The sequence below is a fragment of the Fulmarus glacialis genome, unplaced genomic scaffold (genome assembly GCF_000690835.1).
Source record: "Fulmarus glacialis isolate BGI_N327 unplaced genomic scaffold, ASM69083v1 scaffold979, whole genome shotgun sequence".
NCBI classification, from domain to species: Eukaryota; Metazoa; Chordata; class Aves; order Procellariiformes; family Procellariidae; genus Fulmarus; species Fulmarus glacialis.
Genome location: NW_009234973.1, coordinates 40825 through 56528, shown reverse-complemented (window position 1 = coordinate 56528; position 15704 = coordinate 40825).

Below are 15704 nucleotides of genomic sequence, written 5' to 3'. Positions count from 1 at the left end.
AACTTATGTAAATCTTATTCACAGTCATTGCCCCACTGCAATTAACAGTGGTAATGTTTGCTGGTCTGAGCTCACAATTTTATATTTTATAGCCCTGTGAGCAGCATTTCAAGGCTTTTCTCAAGTATGTCCTTCTGAAGTGTGTATGCCCCTTTAGAAACCATTTCTCTGACACATACCCTTGCCCCAGATTTTGTATAGTCCCATAATAAAAGAGAACATGGAAAGAGATTTAGGACTGAGTTTGCCTAGCTAACATACAAAAGTAATTTGGCAGCTGGGGCTCCATGGGGAAGGATGTAGGCAGGAAAAAACACTGTCTGGTTCATAGTGAATGGTTTTGAAATCCTCACGAACTTAGGTACTTACTGACAAGCCCAGCAACCAATGTATCTTACTATGAAAATATTTCCTCCCCCCCCCCCCCCCCCGAATCTGTTTTTAAGCATCCATTGGTAATATTGCAAATAATTAATGGCAGTTAGTCTTATCAGGTCACAACAGAATAAGTTATATTTTGCAATATAAATTATTATTTAAATGTTATTAAGTAGCATTAGCTCTATGGTAACAAGCAATGGCACATTCTGTACAAACAGATAAGCCTGCTCTTCCTACGCCTGTATCTGGGGTGCTGTGCTGAGTTTGTTCTCAGAGGGAGAAGGATATGATTACTGAGATAAAACAAAATCGCACATTACAGTCATTATGGGGAAGAGGGAGGGAGAATGTTCAATGTATTTAAACTGCAGGAGGTTAAAACAGTGTGTGCCAAAAATCTCTGAACATGTCAGGATTAATAACAGCTGGAAGCAGGAGCAGAGCTAGCTCTCCATTCCTAATGCACAGTTCAGCATTTAAGGTGCCAGGATGCTGAGCTTATCTCTGATTTATCAAGCTTTTTCTTTCTATCCCAACACCCCTCCCACATAATGGGTATCACTGATGATAAAGAGGGTACACAAATGCTAAACAATAAATTCATTTCTTACCTCTGGTGTAGCCAAGGAACAATGTTTCAATACACTAGATTATGCTTCCAAACTCTTGAGGAATAACTAAGGTGTAGCAATTAAGGATAAATCAATTCAAAAAAATCCCAATCCAGGGGCACACTCTTAATGAAATAAAATTCCAAAATCAATCTCAGTAATGTGAGAGAACAGGAAACTCAGAACAAGCACGTGGCTTTCGAACAAAACCATAGTGCTTTTGAACGAAACCTCCTACAATAAGATCAGGAAGCAAGTCTTTAGATCCATGAGTTGTAAAATCTGAGCAAAGTGGCATGTGAGCGACACTGACTGATTGCATTTCAAGCTGCATTTGAAGTCAGGACCTTCAACGCTAAAATGTATGCGTATCCTACTCCAAACAGTCGAATTCTGCTAATCAGCGTGATGGTATGTTTTCATCTTTTGACAGCCAGTAGGGCCACTTCTTTGATGGTGTTTATACACCTCTTATATGGGTAAGGCAGCCTATTCTAAGCATTTAAAAGCCTCCAGTGTTACGTTAATGAGCGAAGTTTTATGATAAATGCTTGCTTGGGTTATGAATTCTAAAAGCAGGAACTAAAAGGAATACCATCCATGGCTGGTATGCATTAATATCTTTTAATGGATGTGTGTTAGAAGAGGATGAAACCTTCCATTTTCTGGCAGGCTTCTTAGACCTTCCTTGTATCACTTGCACTAACTATCAGTGCAAGTTAGTGCAACAGCTACTTGCGCTATCTGTCCAGAGGTAGGAAGCAGAGCTATCAGTTTCTGATAATATAATTACTTCCCCTAATTAATAACATTTTCTACATAAAAATGCCAATTATTTTGATATAATATCTATTCTACAACAGAAAGACTGAGTCACAGATTGACAAATCATCTTGCTCTGAGATTAGGCGGTGGGTCTACAGCAGATGCAGGAAAGCACCTTAATGTCTGACCCAGTCTATAGTCCCTGTAGGGACTTAAACTGACACCGTGCTGGAGACAGCCTTAACCAGACTCTAAGCCTAAAATTTAGTAATAAGAAAGTGTAAAAACAGATAAATCTCCAAATTCTACCCCACCACGTGCATGAATAAATGCCATAAAAATAGCAAAGACGGTAAATGCAATAGTGTGTTTTGTTATCTAAATGCTATGTTTTGTTTTATGAGGAAAGACACAGAGTTAATCTGCTAATTGTGCATGGGCCAAGCAGTCATCAGCCTCTAATTTGTATGACGTAGTGATGTAAGACTTTCTATCTTTTCTGCAGCCAATCATTCATGTTAGATGTAATGGGAGCTATATATGGTTACCCTAGCGAGAATAAATCCTGTAAATTATTCTGGAATAAAACCAGTAAAAGAATGATGAGTTTTTTCCCACAAGACAAGCCAGATACTTAAGAGTTTTCCTTTAAGCCAAATCACATTTTGTAATGAAGCACAACTCAAAGCCAGAGCCAGCACAAAATCAGTCACAAAACTGGGACCGAAACTGTGACTAATTAACAGCTGGATGGAGGGCAGCTGATCATATGCCATCAGGATGCCACTCTCTCAGTGGAAACTGGGTGGCCAGGGAAGACTGGGTCTCAGACTTATAGGGCGCTACTGGAGACGCTTGTCAGTTCAAAACGAAGCCAGCAGACTGCAATGTTTGTTTTGGCTGTCACTTCAAAACCAGAAGGGGGGATCTCTGGTTGGTGGTGGGCTTGGGCTGCTCTGAGTGGGAAGGCTTGACAGGGAGCTGCTGCAGCCCAGGGACTGTGGTTTGTGCACTGAAAGTGCTCTGGGGGCTGGGAGTGAGGAGTCTGGAAGAGCTGCTGACTGCTGAGAAGTTTAGACCGGTCTCCATTTCTGGCACATCACGGTTTCTGGCACAGATGGGATGTGCCGGGGGGGATGAGGCAACAATACTCTAAACCCAGCATGCAGTGAGCACAGCAGTGCCTTCAGAAAGTCGGTTCCTGTCTTGCATGGGACGCTTGGACGTTGGATTCATTAAAGGCTCTAATGAAACTATTCGTATGGATCAGAGGGTGTGCATGTGGATGCTGAGGACACTGTGAGAAATGCAATGTCATTTTAGCGTAACTTCCTATAGGGGTCTTCTGTTTTCCCTCGCATGATCTGAGAGCTTTCCTGGATTTACTTTTTTACAACCTAAAATAAGTTAGCTATGCCTCTTTAAGGGGTGGGTTGGGAGGTTGGCATTTCCTCAGTCAGTCCTATCCCACATTGTCCCAATGTGACATAAACGAGAAAAGGTCAAGAAAAAATCTGATTATAGAACTGCAAGCTACGCTCAGGAGGTGAAAGAGGGAAAAGAGGAAAGATACAATAGCATTTGCTGTCACTGTATCATTTCTAGCCAGGTCAAGACAAAAAATCTTGCTTCCTACCTTGATAAACCATTAGTAATAGGTCAGGAGTCAGCTGCTTCCCTTATCGACACCAGGAGCTTAAATGTCAACGATTAAATGTTTCCATGGAGATCCCCTGAGCTTCACTAATGTGGTCACATTATTTACACCCACACTCAGCTGGAGAAATTATAATGACAGCGCGTTTTGTTGTGCCCCAGCATATCTGAAGCAAGCGGTGCAGCTGGACGCTGAAACGGCATCTCAGAGCACGGAGCCAGATCTTGGGGATGCGAGAGACACCTGTTCATCTGATTTTCAGAAGCAGCTCTTGCTGGAAAGAAGCAGCCAGCGTTTTTAGCATTACATTCTGGACAGATGACTCCAGTGCAGGGGGACTGTCACAGCTGCTCAGTATTAACAAATGAATTCTAGCAGGAGGCTACAGTAGGTAGTACATTAACTGTGTGACCTACATAGACTGCACACAGTTTAGTTGTTAATTTATTTCAGCTGGGGAAAGAGCAGACAAATTCACAATCAGAGGAGTGGGGGAATATCTTGTTTGCTCCAAATTGGTTCGGCCTGGTTCAAGCCGATTATCTCACAGGGGAGTCACTCCAGAGTGACTTTCTCCATTAGTATTGATCACTGAAGTATAAAAATTATTGGTGCTATTTTGATGAATACTTCATCTGCCATTTAAATAAACTCATTTTCACTCCTTTCCACAATCATGCAAATCGCCAAGTTATGACGATACAGCTGTAAGTGAATTTTGATGTCACGTACGCAACATTTGTATAGCATGTCCCTGAATATTTACTTTCCACCTATGGTGATGTGCAAAGGAGACATTTTTAGGCAAAACAGAAAGAAGTGCCATGGGACTTGTTACAGCACCTTCTGCAGCCCGAGCAACTGCATACAGGTGGCTGCCAAAATATTTTGTTAGGTAATCTAATAAAATAATTTGATGTATGATAACCTGATAGAATACAGGTATATTTTAAAGCAGTACAGGCATGTTTACTGATAACCAATAATAAACTATACACTTTTTCCATTAAAGAAAGCTTCATAGTGAAATCACCCTTAGGCACTGATTGTTGTGCAGATAAGGCAAGTTATTCCATGGGCTGTCCTTTTTTTCTCCTGAGATGCAAAAACCACTGGAGGATACAATTGACAAATTTATATGACAGAAATGTCTGAAGTTTATATCAAGTCGGAACAGATATACCATGAGTAACTTAGATTCCCACCTCCTCCACTAGCACTGGCTCAGCCCCAGAGCCACACGGTCTTCTCCCAATCCCTGGACTTGTTGGCTTATACCATGGAGCGTATCCCTGGCTTTGCTGTAGGTGCAACAGGGACTAGATAAAAAGCTTTTCCCTTCCTTCCCAGACACCATCCCCAAGCCTAGAGGAAGCAGAGGTTTGTTTTTTGGGTAGAGAGGACAGGGATTTCTAGCTCGGTGTAGGTGGGGCTGGAGAATGGAACAGGACCTGTTGGAGCACTGGAAGCTGGCAGACGTATGTGTCCCAAGTGCTGGATGCTCAGCAAGGCTCCACTGTGCTGAGACTTTTCCCTTGATTATAGAAGAAGGTGAATCTAGACCTTGCTCTTTTCTGAACAGCTGGGTTGTAGCCATGCTTTTGCAATATTATTCCTGGAAGTACCACTCTGCATGATGGCATTTCTGGGAAGGTAGTACAGCACTACTAACTCTGATTTAGTGTACAGCTTAAATTAAATCCTTCCTGGAAGTGTGGCTGATTCGTAGGAAGACGCAAAAATCTTTCTTGTATTAAATCTGTTAAAGTTATTTGTTTATCATTTTGGAAAAGAGAAACACTGCTAGTGAGGATAGTCTTCTGGATGTAGTAAGGACTGTATGGTCAAATTCATTAAAAAACAGACTTGGATTGATTGTTGTTGATCTTGCTTCAAACATGCTATGCTTCGAACAAATGCAAGACAGAAAAAAATTAATTTAGTTCACAGTGAATTTAAGAAGAAGATTCTTCTGTTATCAGTGATGCTAATGAACTTACCAGTTACAAAGTGGATTTTTGATGTGGGCACCCTTTTCAATGCCGAACTTGAAAAAGATCTGGCTTATTAAACATTGGGGGGGGGGTGGGGGAAAGGTAGCAATGGGAATTTTAAATGAGTATTTTAAATAGGAAGCTGAGCTGGTTTCTTCTTGGTCACTAGTGTTATTCTGGTTCAGGCTAGAAAAAAGAGGAAGTCACCCCGGTTTCATGGCTGTAAACGGAGGTAGCTCTCTCAGCCTAGAAGTTAGTGGGCATTGTCCACAAGCATAAAAGGGATATTGGTAATTCTTATCAATTACCACATAAAGCTGAAGTCTCCATAGAGATATGGCTGGCTGAATAGGTGAGAATCCAGTGAATCTATGAGATACAAGCTTAGGTCACAGAAATCTTCTTCAGTACATTGGGGAAATCTATAGTGTTGTTTCCTAAGTTACTCTTCTTCAGAGGGCCTTGGCCTTTTTCACCTCAGTTGAATCTGATCCAGCTGACCCAGCAGTTCACACGCACTTGGTAATGGGATCTGCAGAAACCCAGAGGTGGAGCAAGGAAATGCTTAAGCTACCTGCAATCAAGTCACTTTTGATATCTCCCGGCTGGAGGTCAGTCATGCCATATAAGCAGAGACCACACATGGGCTCCATTCAGAATTAGTTCAAGTCCAGCTGGGTAATTAGCTTATGGCTGATAAGCAATGCTGCTTGATGTACTTTGATGTACCTGACAGAAGTACCACATCCCCCAAATCAGGAGTACTGAATGTGAGGAAGTGTGTAAAGGGCATCTCTTTCCCCAGGTCCCCTGCTTGCCTCCCCTACCCCTGCGCTCACACCCGCACCTTTATATTTTAGTCATGACCACCAGTGGTGTGAAGGACATATCTTATCTATCTGTATAAAGATTAAAGACAAAGCATTAAGTGCAGCAGGGAACAGAAAGAAAGAGATGTGGCTAAGAAAGCTGAGGCTCAGGGACAAAATTCCAAGGTCCCAACCAATCCCGGGGTGCAAGGTCCCTGGCTGGGACACTGCCTGTGGCTTTGCACAGAGCGCAGGAGATAATCCTGCTTCATCCTCCCCGCAGGCCAACGGTTAAACACTCTCCCAGGGAGACCTTTGGAGGACTCATTTGCCTGCAGAACATCAGCCCACTTCACTCATCCCTCAGACGAATGGTCTAACTACCGAGCAGCAAGATTTCCTGGAGCTGATATGTCATTTTTCACTATGGTCCAGGATTGATACCATTATTTTGACTTCCTCCCCACTTTAAAATGGTAAATCTATATAACAAGGAGTTAGAGAAGAATGTCTGATACTCATTTTAAATCTAGACATCCAACAGAGAAAAAGACTGCCATATATGCCTTGCAAAAGAACACTCCGTTGTTTTTTTAAGAACAGAAAGGAATATAATGTAGACATCTGTATTTTTTTCTTCTACAAAGAAAAAGTAAAACACAAAGAAAATATCTTGCACTGTGACTCAGGCTTTAACATGTTTTTCGCTTATTCATGGTTTTTTTACATTGCTGCTCGCTTTTTCTGTAAGTACCATGTACCCTTTTAGAGACCCATAGGAATTGCTCCAAATCTTCAGTGTAATATTTTATATCGTATTTTGCTTTATATTGGACTTCTGTCAATATGGCAGGTTTTATTGCTGTGCCACGTTGCACCCTGAGCTGTAAAGAACACCCTGCTTGCTTTAGATCTCTAACGTGGAAAGAAGGATTGTAACTATTGATCCTTGTCAGGAGATACATGATAATCTAACACTTCAAATAAACCCACAACTTTTACAAAATGAACACTGAATTTCAACAAGTTTTGAGACAGAGAAAATCATTAGTATATCTAGTTCAATAATCTGACTGCAGCAGTAGCTAGTATCTGATAGCACAGAGAAAGAAAGTATTCTTTCCCACCATCTTCTCTTAACTGTATCCTTCCTTCCTCTCACACTAAATGTACTTTAGTTTAGTTAAAGCTCTTTTTCTGTAATATCTTTTTTCTGATCTGTGAGGCAGCAGATTTTTTCTGGGCCTTTGAAGAAAATAGGATGATGGTATGTTTAAAAAGTTACAGGACTTAACACAGCAATTACAGAATTATTATAAACACATGAACACCCAGAGAGTATCTTCTAAACTCTTTGCTACTGCTACCTAACACATTAATGAATTTTCAGTCTGTGGGAACACAGGAACAAAATAGTATTTACTCTGTGATTTAAAGTAAGTATTCCCTTTGATCTGAATCAGTGTTGGCACTTCATTGCTGTATTAAAATAAAATCTGTCCTGACTTCTTGCCGGATAAACGTGAAACAACGATGATGAGTAGCACTACCTTTTGGCTGCAGTGTGCTTTTCAGAGTAGCTGGAATAACACATAACACGAGACCGTTAATAAATACGCAACTTCTGTTCTTCAGACCTCCCCAATTCAAGACCTTCCCTATTCAATCTTTCACATTTACAGAAGAAGGAACTAGGCAGGTAACGCACCTGAGGCTTCTATCCAGTAGAATAAATAGCTTGTCCGTGCTTCCCTGTTCCTCATGCCCACGTGTTGTTTCTGCTTGCTCTTACACTGAGCGCAATGGTGTATTTTGCAGCAGTCTGTGCAGGAGAGCTGCGCTGACTTTCAGAGTATCATGAGCGAGGACAGGCTTATGATAGACACAGGCTAGTCTGTGTCTTCTGAATTGCTTAGGAATACAAGACAGACAGTAAGAGGCTGAAGGAGCCCGTCTGTAATGTCCCGTAGAAAGAAATGCATGTGTAGCAACAAGCTCCCTGGTTTTATTAATAATGCTACTGTATAGTAAGAGGTAAAGAGGCAATTTGTTTGAATTCTGTGAAAAATGCATAGTCTCTGTCCCTAGCTTATTTTCTTTGCGGTGTGTCCATACAGATGTGAGCAGATAGACCCAAGTTCCGGGCTGGAAGTGACACAGTCACGTCTGGGTGATGCTGTGCCTGAATAAACTAGAACTGCACGGAGCTTGTATCTCACAGAGCATGTGTGGACCTGTCTGCATACTGTATCTCTGTACGTGTGCCCTTTGCTGGCCCTGAATTTATTACAGGTAAGTAGGACCAGGGTCACCAAAGTGCTCTGTAGAAACACTTACGCCTGTCCCAGTGAGTTACCAAGTGTTGTTTATGAGTATTACAAACAGAATTTGACTCTGATACTTGCTGTCAGGAGAAGAGCTTTAGCTGCAACCTGTCAATCCTGCAATGCTCCTATTGAGCCAGATGTTAAAGGTGAGATGTTTATGGGAGGAAATTCCCATTCCCTCTCTTCCCCAATCTCTGCTCATCCAGAAGTGCAAGAATTGATACACTTTGCACAACAGAAAATGTTCTCCAAATAAACCTCATAGCCTCTTGGTATCACTCTTTACCGTTAGCTTGTCTGATGGTATATCACAAAGGTCACGCCATCTCCTGAAGTTTGATTTGAAATATTTTCTGGAAGTGAAGCAAAATAGATCTAGCTTGCAGCAGTTAACTTTAACGTGAATAATATCATCACAAATTTCATGAACTTCTAATGTATGTAACAACCTAAATTATTCCCAGAACTTTTACCACTGAAAAAACAAATCTGCAGAAAACTTCCCTTTCTCTCTCTTTTTTTTCTTTTTTTTTTTTTTTTTTAAATAGCAATTAAGTCATGACTAGGTTGTAAATTAAGTTTTCTTTTTCTCAAGGTTCTTCTGCTATGCACAAGGCATAATTATTCAGGCATAATTCTCAATCTGTCATTCTGGATGGATTAAAGAAATCTTGGTTTGCAGAGGTTACTTGGGTGATGCCATGCTGTAGAGTCTCTGCTGGTTGCTGGGGATGGGCTAGTGTTATTGCCCATCCTGCATCTTAGTCTCAGATGAATGTGTACTTCCCCATCTGTATTTCTGTCTTCTGTTAGGGATGGAATAATAAATCCTCATTTTTATAAGATACATATCTATCTGCCATGATATATGAATGACTATGTAGCTATCATTTGTTTAATGCACTGCTTCATTCCAAATACATTGTTTTTCCTAAAAAAAAAACAACCTGCAATTCTGGCAGGTTTTACATACGCTGACAGTAGGCTTTGACTTTTCAGCATCTCTTTTTGTGACGCCTAGCTGTAGTAAGGTAAAATTCCATAACGCTAAGGCAGATGCACATTTTGACATCCAGCATTATACAGCGGTGCTGTTAAGACCATCACTGAGAGTGCTATTTCATCAGAGAATGGCTTACCATGTATTTTCTTTGATTTCCTTTAATATTACCCCCCCTCCCCCCAAGTGGTTTGATATTGTTAAATGTGGCCATTAGACTGGCTATTGTTTGCTGTGATGCTGCTGGAGTTGCACTCCTAGGCAATCTGCACAGACTTACTGCAATTAAAACCTGCAAATAAAAACTATGCAGTTTAGGCACTGTATGCCTAAAACGTTTCATTGCTAGGTCTAAAATGGTCACTGTGGTTGTGGGGTCTTGCCTGGTTCCCAGAAATCTAAATTGCAGTCTATACTAAAGAGGTTGTTTCTGCTTTGTACAATGATTATTTGTCAGCTTTTTGGATTCATGTGCTCAAGTTTGTTAGAGTTATTTCAACGGGAATGCGTTTGACAGCAAATTTCCGCTGAAGTTATGGAAATTTATAAACTGTGTTGAATTCATCAGACTTTTTCCAGTGGAAAGAAATTGAGAAAAAACGTGTACTATCAGAATGGAGGATATGCATATATGTAGAGAAAGATTGACAAAGGTATTCTGTTTCAAGAGTTTTTTTTTTGAATGATCCCATTAAAGTCTGAAAATTAAATTAAGTACTACTACAATATAAAATGAAATTTTTGTAAAGAGAAATTTTCCTAAAAAAATTTCATGGTTTTGAATTTTTGTTTTTTTCTAAAGGAGCTCAGATCTGAAATGCGGAATCCAGTGTGAAAATGCAAACTGTTCTCCACAGTCCTAGTGAGCTACTGTAGATGCCACCAGTTCTCTGGACAGGGGTTTCCATTCCAGAGGGGATTCCAAGTATTCTTGAGGAAGCTTCTGTTCTTAGTGATCCGATATTATGAATGGGCTGGTTTATATGCACTTCTATCAGAAGTGAAGTGAAGCTTCTCCCTTGATGTCCCACTCCTCTGAGAGAGGTATGTTTTTACCTTAAGCTAGTTTTTGCTTTTTTTTGTTTTAAAGACCCTGTATTGGAACTGGTGCATACCTACTTACATACCTACTTAGTTATTGGTTTTTTTTCATGTATTTCTCTATTCTGATCTGTTTGAGGATCTCTCTGTTTTCATACTGTGGGACTCCTTCACGCAGGAAATCAACACTCCCGCTCACAGCATTCTTCTTTTACTAGCATGTTTTAAAGATGTTTGGGAGTATCCTTTAAAACGCCTTTTGATAGTTTGTTCTTGTTTTTTGCAAAAATGGTTTCTTATCCTTGACTGCATGTATGAATTTCATACATGCAAACACAGTTGCCTGATGTCCTTTATCAATTTGTGTGTATTTCTGTTCAGGTGGCCATAGGGACCTTGAAGTGAAAGCTACCAGCTGTTCCTTTCATTATAACAAAGCCCCAAGCATTGACTCGTTGGCATCACACTGCAAATTTACCTATTTATTCGCATCATGGCATAGGACAGGGGAGTTGGTGACCAGCAGCTAGACTTACAGAATCTGGCTAAGGTAACCACAGCTCTTGCTTATTTGTCTGCTACATGCCTCAAAGCATTTGCATGCATCTGAGAAGAAATATTATCACTGAATTTATTTCACATTTTTAGGCACAGGTATCTGCTGTACTACGTTCATGTTAGATTCATGTTACAGCGGGAGACTAACAAGTGTTTAGATTCATGTTACAGCGGGAGATTAACAAGTGTCCTGAATATGATACTGCAGTTAAATACAACTCCATCTTACTTTTATTTTATTTTAAGTTTACTTCCCTGATTCCTTCTAAAAGACTGGGGATGCTGTAGTCCTTATCTGCAATGATTTTGTCATGTCTCTCCACGAATATTTCCTAAAGCCAGCAGGACACTCACTGACTTACAATATAGATATCAGTTTATTTTGGTAGTGTTACTGATGATAGTTTTCTCTCATGATTTTTTTTTTTCCCCTGAACATCAGTATTTACTTTGTAATGTTCAACTTGTAGCAAGGCAATTGGATTTCTCACACAATATAACTTGTAAAAATCAGTCTTTTTGCACTGAAGTGCTGAAAAGTATTCTTCCATTCTTCTTATTATTTCCTTGGAAGCAGGATTCAATCACTACTTTGTTTAAACAATTTGGACCTATGCCTCTGAATAATTACTGTGCCACTTACCCAACTTCTGGTTCCTCTGACTTCAGCAATGTCTTTTGCTTTCTTTGATTCTTTTCTTTCCTTTTCCTTCTGAATTTCTACAAACATTATTAAGAACCAAGCCCCTGAAGCACCAAGAGGAGGCTCCTGCAGTTGGAAGCAACCAGACCATTAGCTGATGGAGCTGCCAGCCTGTGCCCTGCAAGCCACCAAACACTTCCCGCTCTCTGAGGCAGGGACTGCAGTACTCAACGTACTATCGTAAGACATGCTGTCAAAGACAGGCTGTCAGTATTCGGCTTTTTTAAAATTTTAATTTAACTCCTGTACCTATTCATAAAAATTTTCTTGTCCCATGCCCAGTGCCACTAAGTTTATGTATTCACTGTTAGTTTAGCTGAAGGCTATGGCACTTCTGAAGTTTAAGTCTAGATAGTTTTGCTTGGTCGTCTACTTGTAATTTATATTTTCCTAATAATGTTTTGTCTATATAATTTAAATTTGTCTGGGTTTTAGTTTTGTTTTTTTCTTTTCCACAGTGCTGTGGAAGTCTCTGTAGTCTGGTGCATTCACTGATGTCCTGCTGCCTATTTGGCATGCCATTTCCTATTTGCCTGCTGCTTTGTCTTTGTATCTGGTGCTTCTCTGAGCTTTCCAAATTTTTTCATTTTTGCCATTTTGCACTGCATTAATATCCTCCATGCACAGTCTCATTCTGTAAGTTCCTGCTTGTTTCCTTGATATATTGCAATATGATTGCTTTGATTTGTCTTTAAGTTTTGGCATAATGATTTCTCTTGTCACAGTTACGGTTAGTAATTTAGGATACTTCATTTCAAGGCTAGATTTACCATAAGTGATACAGAAGATACAGATATGTTTCTACCACTGCTGGTTGGGCACTGAGATAGACCTGTATCTAACAGCTGTTCTTTCATCAGGATTTTACCACCACATCCCCACATCTGCCCTTCCAATATCTTTTTCTGCTTCTTTGCAGTACGCATTTCTTATATTAACTTTTTGCCTTGCTTTTTTTGTGCACAGCAGATAAAGTCTGCTGTGATTCACATTCTGGACTGAACTTGGCATATTCTCTAACTTTCCACTTGTCCAAAGCATTTAGTTATTAGCATGAAAGCTAAAAATATTCTCAGCTGTGCTCCTGAACCTTTGATCCCTGTTGCTAGTCACAAATTACCGCATCTTTTAAGAACTGTTAGCAGCATGGGTCAGCTACTTTTTGCAATGTAGCAGTATCCCAACTGATTGCTTATTCAATGGTGGTTGTTGAAAAGGTACCTTTTTATTATCTCCTTTGGGAAACAAAATGCTTCTGGAGTAGTTCTTGTACTGCACTTGGGTCCTCCTGTTTGGATGCTGACATATCTAGCTAATAATAGAATAGGCGGCAACCTCTGTTCATAATATGAATATTGCATTGTTACATTTGTTTTCTTTTTCCTTTTATCTAAACCTATTATTGTTAATTAGTTTTAACATTGTGAACTGAGGAATATCTATTTGCAGTGAGTACTGCTTCCTCTTTTTGTCTGTGAGTAATATTACTATGCCTAGGAACTGACGCACTTTGGCCATCATGTTCAGGGCAAAACAGCAAAGTAGGGTGAGTCAGGACATCACAGTACTCAGGCTTTTCTTCTTCCTCCATAAACACTGTCTTCTATCCTCAAACACTGTAAATAAATCCTTAAATTAACATGTGTCTCCTCTCCCTATGTCACTTTCACTCTTTAGCTAATTATTTTTGAAGACTTCTGTTCAGTGTCAGCAGGGGTTGCACTAGATGACAGCTCTCAGTTAGCACTCCTGTAGGCACAAGCCAAACCAAAGAGGGAGGAAAAAAAGAAGGGAAAAAAGAAAAAAAGAGAGAGAGAAGGAAGTGAAGGTCTGATCCTCCCACTTTCACAGAACAGATGGGATAGGAGCTACACAATCATAAGGTATATATGTGGGATTTTAATTTTCTAAGAATAGAAAATCCTGTGTTTCAAGAGGTCCCTGTGCACGGGCTGTGAATCTACACATATTTAAAGACAAATAGTATAGAAAATAGTGAATGTGAAATATGTTTTAGAAAGAATGAAACATTATTTTCTGTGCAATTACAAACATGAGTTAGGAGCAAAATCATCTGCTAGTTATATTCATGACTTCCAATGGCATGAGTCCACAAAAAGCTTAGCATCATGGCTATCAGTAAGGAATAACCTCATATTTTAAGGATAAAGGCCAGGAAAAAGACACAATTAGAGGCCCTTGTCTCAGCTTCTTTAAATTAACATTTAACACTCTTTGTAATTATTATTTACTTGTAATAAGTCAGCAAGCCATTAAAATTAAGCAGGAGGCTTATTTCTGCTATGCACACTCATGAAATAGAATTGCTTCTGTTTTTACAGTTATACAAGCATGAAATCAATGATCAATGATTTTTTAACCTCTCAATACAGCTTTATTTTCAAAATCACTCTTCCAGCCCAGTCTTCCTATTCATTTTCTAACATGAGTAATGATTCCTTAAAAATAAAATATCATTAGCTGCACATCAATATAAGTGTAAAAATATGACTACATTCTGCCAGAGATAAGCATGAATTTTCCATTCAAATGGTTTTTGAAGTTTCCTTTAGTTCATGCCTCTTAACTTTACTCACCCTGAAAAGTTGAATTATGCAAAATTTCAAGCAGCTTTGGGGAAGTGTGAATAAAGTCTAAAAAATCCATTGCAGTTGGAGAGTTCATGGTGAAAAGTCATGTGGCTTTGTGAAGTCTCTGACATCTGCCTGGATTCCCCAAATTATTGAGGTTTGCGACTGTCACAATACACAAAATTCTGGACCTTCTGCCTCTACTTGTATTTATATAGGACAGACTATTTCAACTGGACAGTCACATTTTTATTTCTCTGAAACATATCTGCCAACTGTGGTTACAAACTTTACAGTCAGCTGTGATTTTTATGATGAACTCACTTGGCCACCTGTTTAGTGCTTAATTTTAAATCCCTCATAACACTTTAAGAGAACCCAGTGAGGAGGTAGGCTCATGAAAACTGCATTTTGCTTTTTGCTTTCAGCTTGTGTGAGGTGCAGTGAGTCCTCAAATTACATGGATTAGACACAGCCTCTAATTTTTTTTGCAAGGTAATAAATACCTTACATTTAGACGTACCTATTGTTGGGATATGTTGGATATCCTCTGGGACATATGGTTTCTAAGATCATTCTACTTAGGGCATACTGAAAGGCATAGTGTCTCCTGTCCAGCTTGCACAGTTGGGTTGTCATTCTATAAAGCCCTGCTGTGAAGACGAAAAGTAGCAGAGGCAGGTGCCCAGAAGTAATCTAAACTTAGCTCATCAACTCTTGAGTCATCAAGTCTTGCAAACAGCCTTGCAGTAATGACGAGTTTGGAGAGGCTCATGGAAGATCTGCTTCAGATGCTACAGTCAAAAGTCCATTTGCCGCTAACATTTATTAAACTAAAGCCCTGAAGTAAAAGACTGAAAGCTAGACAATGTGCCTTGAGAGGAGAGTAGGAAAAGCTAACAGCTTAGTGCCCAAGGTCCCTGAAATAGCATTTTTTGAGGGAACAATTCTGGGAGACAAACTCCCAAGCTGTCTCTTAGAAGGAGGGAATGACTATATTAATGAAGAGGAGAAAAGTCTCCAAAAATATTAACCTAAAATTAAAAGTAAAAATAATAACAGTGGAAGAGAAGATCCTAGAAATGCGACCTAGGAAAAACAAATCCCTTCTCCTAAGGGTATATTTTGTAATAAACTTAAATGAGAGCATGTGCAGGATAACCAAACCAGCCACTTGAGATTTGAATGCCCCAAGAAACTTCTCTATTCCCTGCTTACATCTTATTCCTAGCCATAGACAATACTTGAAGAAATGAGAGCCCCAACC